Here is a 9,326-nt window from a genome sequence, read left to right as displayed (position 1 = left end):
ACCCGATGGATTTATTTTGCCAAATGGATCATCGTGGCATTGGCGTATTGGTCCATTTGATCGACCTTTGTTTTTATTATTTATTTTATTTTATTTTCAGATGTTACAGACGGGACAGACATGAGTGAGAGATGGGAAAGGGAGAAAGAAAGAGGAAGGAAAAGAAAAACAGAAGGGGAGAGGGACAGTGAGAAAGGGGGAAAAAAAATAAAATAAAATCTCCTGGATCACCTGTTGAGAGAAGAATAGAAAACAAGCAAAAAAACCCAAAGCAACATACTAAACACAACACCATCGCATTAATCTAGCTAAGTGTAAACAGCAGTAAATACTAAATATTCAATGTTGTTGTGCAGCACGCAGGACAGACAGCGCACAATGTGCTTCGAAGTAGCAGCCAAGAAAGGTGTAATTTAAGTCTGCGAGCAGTGAACACCCGTGTGCACACCTGTGTGGATCAGCACGCTTGTATTCAAATGGTTTCCACATGTAATGGTCTGCAAGAGGATGTAGAGAGCCATAGCCCCGTCCCCCAGGGCGTGAAGCAGGCATGGAGGAGATCCAGGCCCCAGACATCCAGAGGCCCCAGAGTGCGAGAGCCCAAGGAGGACCACCAGAGGGGCATCCGTGCCACCTTCATGACAGACAGATTCTCTTTATGTACAGTACAATGGTACAGTCTGTCTGATATGCAAAGGCTTCATTTTCCAGTCACTGATAACAGAGTTTTATTAAATGTCTGCAGGTAGTTTCCCCATTGGACATTTTCTTAATCTGGACAGTGAAAGCTTATCTTTGCCTCTTTTCCACGTTGGTCATCTATTCTAACAGCCACTTTTTGCCTCACCCAAGTTGTCCACCAATTATTTCTAGCTGCTCACCCAAACACAGGAGACTAGATGCATTCATAAGTTCCTTTATACTGAATTAAATGATGAACAAATAATTTTATTGTAAATGTGTTAAGGAGGACCCCCACACACAGCGGTTAGCAGCTTCAGTGTCTATTTACAGTGTATGTGTTTGCAGCTGAGTCACTTTTCCGTGCTCTCTCAACTCAACCATCTTCTCCACGTTTGTGGGGAAGGTGGATAATCACCAGACACTTTAATAGGTACAGCTTTGGAACCAGTTATTAAGATTAACATTTATTTGCATTTATTTATCTATAAATCTAATTCCAAATTTTAAAAACTGTGTAAACTGTAACTTTGTTGTTAAGATGGAAGCTTCACTGATGAAAGGTATGATTCAGAGTGTAACATGAACATATAGATGAAGCCAGCCGAGAGGTGTGCAGGTGGATGAGCAACAGCTAATAATTTTTGGTCCCGATGATGACTTCTTTTTTTTGGCTCACTCAGACCTGGGGCCCTTCCCATGGGACTCTCTCTGAAACTTTCAAAAGTCATCCATGTGGAGATTACATTAGCAGGGGAGGGTTGTAACTGTAGTGTTGATAAGTAACCCAGGATGCAAATGTTGGGGGATAGAGGGATCGGGCAGTCCAGTATGTGTGATAAATGGTCTATAACTCCGAAAGTGCTGACAGGAGTGCAGTGCCAGATAGCACGCTAACAGCTGTCTGTAGTTTTCTGTGTGCGTTGTGTCCATGTTTGAAATTCCCTGAATCCGATTTTTATGTAGTTTTTCACCTGTGGAGCCTATTCTGTGGATAACTTTATACTGTATATATGATATACTGAGCCTATCGTTCAAGTTGGTCCTAACATGGAACCCTGTGGAACTCCATAATTAACCTCAGTGTGTGAAGAGGACTCTCCATTTACATGCACAAACTGGAGTCTATTAGATAGATATGATACAAACCACTGCAGCACAGTACCTGTAATACCTACAGCATGTTCTAATCGCTCTAATAGGATATTATGGTCGACAGTATCGAACGCTGCACTGAGGTCTAGCAGGACAAGCACAGAGATGAGTCCACTGTCAGAGGCCATAAGAAGATCATTTGTAACCTTCACTAAAGCTGTTTCTGTGCTGTGCTGAGCTCTGAAACCTGACTGAAACTCTTCAAATAAACCTCTGCAGATGATCTGTTAGCTCAGGGAATCATGCTAACTGTATTACATAGCTATATTCTCATTGTCTATGGTTACTCATTAAAAAAAAGTTTGTAAGGCACATTGGGGAGCGATGTGAGCAAGGATTCACAAAGAGTAAAATCTGTCGCCCTGCAGAGCGTCAATAAGGTTTATTTTCTTATTTATTACTTACTTATTTTCTCTCGCCTACTAACGCTCACTAACTGTATGTGTCACGGCTGGTGGGGTGAGCCGTGTGGTGTAGGAGGAAAAAGGACCCAAAATGCAGGCAGCCGACTGATGATATGAGTGAGGATTTATTTACAGGTGACAGTGGCAGAAACAGACAACGAAGCATGAGAAATACTAACGGAAACCTAAACTGGGAAAACTAAATAACAAACCGGAGATCATAGGAACAGGGTGGGAGGCAGAGAGACGCCAACGAGGAACAGGACACCATGAAACACAGACGATCCGACGATGAACAGAAGCCAACACACACTATAAATACACACTAGGTAATGAGGAGATGACATGCAGGGGTGGACACAGCTGACACTAATGGACATGATGAGAGGCAGACCTACAAAGTAAAACCGGAAACACACAGACTGTTTTACAACAAAAATGCAGGGACCTGAACGGAGCACAGAGGGGAGACACAGGTAGGAACAATAAACACGACAACCAACCCAAAGAACGAATACAGAGTCAGAATAAACACCAAACACAAGATGAACCCAAAAAGCAACACAAAACGCTGGGTCAACGACCCAGGATCATGACAGTATGTGTGTCTCTCTCTCTCATCTCACCCGTTGCACTTCTGACCTTTCACCAGAACAGAGGCTCATCCTTATGTGTAACAACCTAACTGAAACTATATGCACTATGTTGAATAAATGTTATAATCAAGAACCTCTACTAAAAGCTTAATAAAAGATATAAATGAAATTTGAATAACCTAGTCCAAACAGCTCCTCAGAATAACCTGCACTTAGACTCTGCTTTCGGTTTCACTTCTGCAAACGCGCGCTCTGCAAACCTGCAACTTCCTGTCAGCCTACAACTTAGTCTTTCTGAAAGACACACACTGTTTAAACATCTGAATGCAATATCAGTTCTGTAGATTATATTATTAATGCAATGGTAATGACGATGATTATTAACAATAGCAGCAAAATATCTCTCCACTCTCAATACCGCCCTATTTTTCAGACATCATCATCATCTCAGCTCCACAACACTGACACAGCACAGAGTCAGTGCACTCTGCAGTATCTGCGGCTGTAACGCGGCACACACGTGTTCTGAAAACCAGGTCAGCTGTTTGGACTCACCTTCGTCAGAGACTGACGGCGTTTTAATGCAGCGCCCTCTGGAGGCCGAGCAGAGACCTCCACTCCAGGAGGAGTCCGCTACCCATCCTCCAGCCTCCACCCCAAATAGTGTGCCCTCCTCTTCCTCTTTTCCCCTTCCCTCCTCTTCCCAGCCCTCGATTTCTTCTTCTTTTTGCCCGACACTTTATTCACGCCGTCTTTGTATGTCTGCGACTTGTTGGTCTCCTGTGGCAGGTTGGTGCCCTCCTCCTCCTCCAGCCGGAAGCTGATGGGGCGGTTCTTGGTGCCTCCGGGAGGTTTGGAGTGCAGGGTGCTGCCGGTGGTGCTGAGGTTGATTCCTAGGCCGACCCCCGGCATCCTGACTCCGGCGTCGCTGCTGCTCCCGCCTCCCCCTGTGGTCCGCATGGGGAGGTCACGGATCTCTGCCGTGTGGACTTTGTCCAAAAGTGCCTTCAGGAGTAAAACACGCTCATGTTCCATCATCATCCGGCCTTTGTCGTGCATCAGCTGAGCGTGACTCACCGATCGTTTCCTGAACAGAAGAAAGAGAGAAGGTTTGTTTACATGAAGCTTTTCATCGTTCTAAAAGATTTTCAATCAAACAAAAACAACAACGCCCTTTTAAATGTTTCAGAGCTCATCTGTGCAGGTTTCTCCTTAAATAAAAACACCCTGTGACTCTGGCTGGAATCAAAAGTGTTACCATCTACACCACAGGAAGCACTTCAAACTGAACCATGCAAAATAAAATAATATTTTTATTGTGGAAAAATTTGGTCTAATATTTGTTTTTACAGGCTTATTGACGAAGCTAAACACATGTGCATTATTTTGGGTTGCTCCCTGTTGTCCACATACTTTTGGCATTTTAGTGTTGACCTGACTGACCAGCAGAGGGCAGCACAGGCAAACAGTTTGAAATGGAGCAGCCGGAGAAACCGTATCCTTCTTCTCCTTTAAATTCTTCCCTATAAATTCGACGGCATTTCTTGAACACAGGTTTCACTGCTGTCTTTCCTCTCCAGTTGTTTTTGGACAGCGCTGTTGCATCCATGCAGAGAAATGACCTGATTCATCAAACCACAGCCGTGCCGTTGCTTTCCAAGCCTTTTAAAAGTGATACAGAAGATCCCCGCCCTGCGAGGAGGTCCAGGAGGGTTTTCTCTCCTTTTAGATGAACATGAGCGCAGCCAACGCTTTCACTCTTCATCAGCGTGGATGTTAACCGGCACATTCGTGGCACTCAAAACCCTTGAGGAATTAAAAAAAACTGCTGCCACAAACACTTTGTGCCAATTAAATGTGGTGAAGGAAAAAAAAAGCTGCTGTGATTCTGAAATGAAGCTGCACATTCCTCCACACTGAAAAAGTGAGTCATAATAAATCTATCGACTCTGATTTTAGCTGAATGGTAAATGGCCTGTATTTATATAGCGCTTTACTTAGTCCCTAAGGACCCCAAAGCGCTTTACATATCCAGTCATCCACCCATTCACACACAGGTGATGGCAGCTACATTGTAGCCACAGCCACCCTGGGGCGCACTGACAGAGGCGAGGCTGCCGGACACTGGCGCCACCGGGCCCTCTGACCACCACCAGTAGGCGGGAGGTGAAGGACCTGTTTCCACTCAGCTGATCATCATACCACTCGAAGACAGACACACACACACACACACACACACACACACACACACACACACAGCGCTTATATCTATGACTCTTGCTTTCTCTTGTTTTGCCCCTCAGGTTTTTGACCTCACATCCACTGCAGCACCTCCTGTGAGCTCCATGCAGGACTATGCTGACATGTGTGAGTCCTTATACTGAGGCTATGATAATTACTCTTCATACTGATGCACTGACTTGTATTCTCTCACTGATTCAAAAACTGGGGCAAAAAATCTGTTACAGCAACGTAGAGTTAGAGTTACACGGTGATGCAGGTTACCTGCGGTCTCAGTTCAAGGATGGATCCCCTCTTACAGCACAGAGGTATAATCTCAAAAATGCTGAAACTTGTTAAGTTTTATAAATGAAAGATCTACAAAGCTGTGAGGGATTCAGGCTTCGCCGCAATGTTGCTTTACTGCGAGTCTCTGAGACTAACAGAGCAGCGGACAAAGGTCGGAGGCTGCACACTGCTGAGCGCCAACGCCGCCCAGACACTTCAGGTGTGTGAGCATACAAACAGCTTCAGCAGGAGATACTGGAGGTTCCCGTGATGCCCTCCTCCACCCCCTGCTTCATACAGCAAACTGAGTAAGTGAAGCCTGATGACTGAGCTGCCGCTTCTCATTCAGCTTTTCCTGCTGAATAATAAAAATATCCAGAGCAGAACACACAGGCGGCCTGGGTTTATATGCATACAGATATTTCCTGTAAATCGCCGCCTTTGAAAGCCGATCTGGTTCTGTTTTACCTTTAATAACAGTCACATCAAACACTCCACAGAGAGGAGGAGGAGCGGGAAAACAGGCCGGGACATCCTGCAGTGGCAGCGTTCCAGCGCCCCCCGTCCTCAGCCTGCCGGCTCTTAATTGTTTCTTTCTGTGGGAGACGAGTGAAAGACGTGTGTTTCCTAAAGGCAGCGGCGAGTGGTTAGAGATGATTCACGGCCCTGATGGCTGACAGTACCGGGCGGCTCTGATGGATCTCCAACTTCCTAACTGGCAGACCACAGGCAGTAAGGATGGGCGGACATGTCTCAGCCTCCACCACTCTCAGCACTGGAGCCCCCCAGGGGTGTGTTCTGAGCCCCCTGCTGTACTCTCTGTACACATATGACTGTGTGGCCACTACCAGCTCCACCACCATCATCAAGTTTGCTGACGACACCGTCGTGGTGGGCCTGATCTCTGATAACAACGAGACGGCCTACCTGAAGGAGATTAGGAATCTGGAGAACTGGTGCCAGAGGAACAACCTCCTTCTAAACGTCAGTAAGACAAAGGAGCTGATAGTGGACTTCAGCACTAAGCAGGAGAGGAACTACCAGACCCCCGTCATCAACGAGTGCCCAGTGGAGAGAGTGGACAGCTTCAAATACCTCGGAGTTCACATCACGCAGGACCTGTCATGGTCCTGTCACATCAACACCGTGGTGAAAAAGGCCCGACAGCGTCTCTACCACCTCAGACGCTTGAGAGACTTCCAACTGCCCTCCAAGGTGCTCAGGAACTTTTACTCGTGCACCATAGAGAGCATCCTGGCGGGAAACATCTTAACCTGGTTCGGGAACAGCACCATGCAGGACAGACGAGCTCTACAGAGGGTTGTGCGGTCAGCTGAGCGCACCATCCGCTCCGAGCTCCCTGACCTGCACTCAATCTACAGCAGGCGGTGCTGGACCAAGGCCAGGAAGATGGTGAAGGACCTCAGCCATCCCAACAACAGACTGTTCTCTCTGCTGAGGTCAGGAAAGCGATTCCGCTCCCTGAAGACCAACACAGAGAGACTGAGGAGGAGCTTCTTCCTGCAGGCGATACGGTCTCTCAATCACACCACCACACAGTACTGACCCACACATATGGTTCTTACACACACACTGGACTTTCTGGACTTTGGTTTTGCACAACACTGGTCACTATATTCTTCATTTCCAGTTAATACTTGTACAGCTGCTGTTATTGTGTGTGTATATATATTTATTTATATTTAGATTTCTTCATACATTCTTATATAGTTCTATATTGTGTATTGTGTATTTTGTTGTACAGTTATTTTATTTTCAACTTTAATTTATATATTTTATCTTATTCTTTCCCAGTTAAATTTACCCTTCATTCTAATTTGTGTTGTACAGTTATTTCATTTTTAACCTTAATTTTTTTATATTTTATTCCTTCCTAGTTAAATTTACACTTTAATTTTTCATATTTATTTCCTATCTTATTCATAGCCCTTTCCTTTTTTTTTTCTTTAGGTCACGAGCAGTTGTCTAAGCATTTCACTGCATATCGTACTGTGTATGACTGTGTACGTGACAAATAAAATTTGAATTTGAATTTGATGAATGTTTCTGATGTTACGGCCCCTTTTAAAAGAAATTTGCAACTTTTTTTTTTGTCCGGCAAATAAAACACTAGAATTATTCCTGCATTAGCCCAAAAACAACCACACCACAAGACACCCAGAAAAAAATGAAGAATACCACAAAATCCTGACAGTCATTGTTATTATTATTATCATTATTTTTATTATTATGATTGTTATTGGCTCCAGATTTAAAGGGACTTTTTTTAATCACTCGCTGCAGATTTTAACTAAAACTTTCACCACTAGGGGGCAGCGCTAGCTGAGACATGTTCTCCGTTTTTAGTCGCGCTCTGGCTTCACCAATAGTTTTTGCTTTTACTTGGTGACCAATTTAACAGTTAAAGTTTAAATTTAATCACGGCGCCATCTCCTGATTCAAAACAGTATTACAAGAAAGAAAAGCTCCAGTTTGACTTTGTTAATATCTCTAAAATCAACAAATGCTTTGGACATAAAGTCAGTGCAGTCGAGAGGTCATTATGTTGACCCTGTGATGTAAAAACAAAATAGTTTTAAGTTTTAAAGATTTGAAATACCTTTAAACAAATTAATGTGCAATCATTCATTTGTTAACGTGTAACTCCTTAACAGAAAAAATGAGACACATCTTTCATAAAACTGCTTCATGAATACCAAAAGTTCACGTTTGACAGCCTGAGAAACACAAATTAAACATGAAAAACCATGAAAATTTATATTTTTTTGTCTGTGAAGGTTCTCAGTCATCCAGGCAGGGTTTTAATAGTTTTGCAATTTTCATTAGTTTTTATTTTTATTTAGTTTTGACTTCAGATTTTCAATTTTATATCAGTTTTAATTAGTTTTTACCAGTTGTTTGCTAGTTTAGTTTAGTTTTTATTTTTTTGAAAATCCTTAGTTTCAGTTTAGTTTTGATTAGTTTCAGTTATAGTTTTAGTTGTGTTTGCAATAATTAAGTGTAACAAAATCCCAGTTTCATCATATCAGTCATGCTCTTCTGCTCATCCTTGGGTATGTTGCTATTCCAGCTACCATACCCTGCACCCTGCACAGGTCGCCTGTCTGTCGCAGGGCTAACACGCAGAGACAGACAACTCACATTCCCACCTATGGGTTCTTTAAATAAATAAATAAACAAAGGCAGATGAACAACCATTGATACCAGGCAACTATAAAATGTATATCTTGGCCCCAATGAGACTATTAGCTCTTGCAGCACCGGGTGTTCCTAATTTTGGTTCAAGTGAATTGATAAACTTTTTGAAGGCAATTGACTCACACAGTTATGTAGATGTCCCCGTCCTGTTGTCTCGGGATGCATCACGCTGCCTGCCTGGGGTTAGCTTCTGTTTCTGGGGATGAGGGTTGAGTGTGCTCCCTTCTCAAGGTAAGCTAGGTTAGCCTTCTTGTGTGAGCTTTTCAAGTGCACTTTAAGGTTTGTGGGATTTCTTCCCCTTTAGAAATGTCCCTCATAATTTGTCTCTTTCCACTACAAGACACTTGTTTTATCCAAAACACAGTCATATTCAAAGTAATCCCAAATTGGACTCTGGCGCTTTCTCCCGACTTTTCCTGACATGATTCTGCGCGTGGACGGAGCAGCAACACAGACGACTCGACTAACGTGCTGCCACCTGCTGGCATAATGAGACACAGCAAGAAAAAATCTGGAAACTAAACTTCATTTTCACCCTTGACTATTGTAGGACACGCACACATCAATGAAAACTAAACACATTTTTGCTATAAATTCAGTTAATTTTAGTTAGTTTTGTGAACACTCATGACAGCTTTAGTTAGTTTTCCTTTTTTTGTTTTTATTTTTATTTCTGTTAACGAAAATGTTTTTTCACTTCTAGTTTTCGTTATTTCATTAGTTTTCGTTAACGATAATAACCTTGGTCCTTAGCACCCCAAAG

The 9,326-nt window shown here is 43.3% G+C and overlaps 1 pseudogene across 1 annotated transcript; it reads right to left on the bottom strand.

Annotated features, from left to right (window-relative positions):
* Positions 1 to 15: 15 nt before the first annotated feature.
* Positions 16 to 9,230, bottom strand: LOC309703076 (parathyroid hormone-related protein-like; annotated as a pseudogene). Its single transcript, XR_014280656.1, has 3 exons — positions 8,687 to 9,230; positions 3,392 to 3,923; positions 16 to 634 (listed from the first exon to the last, which is right to left on the bottom strand). The product of XR_014280656.1 is annotated as a parathyroid hormone-related protein-like (transcript).
* Between the last annotated feature and the right edge of the window lie 96 nt (positions 9,231 to 9,326).

Source organism: Aulonocara stuartgranti, assembly GCF_965226115.1.
Source record: "Aulonocara stuartgranti genome assembly, chromosome: 1".
NCBI classification, from domain to species: Eukaryota; Metazoa; Chordata; class Actinopteri; order Cichliformes; family Cichlidae; genus Aulonocara; species Aulonocara stuartgranti.
Note: the sequence above shows the minus strand (reverse complement) of the source record. Positions and strands in the feature narration are given on the sequence as shown.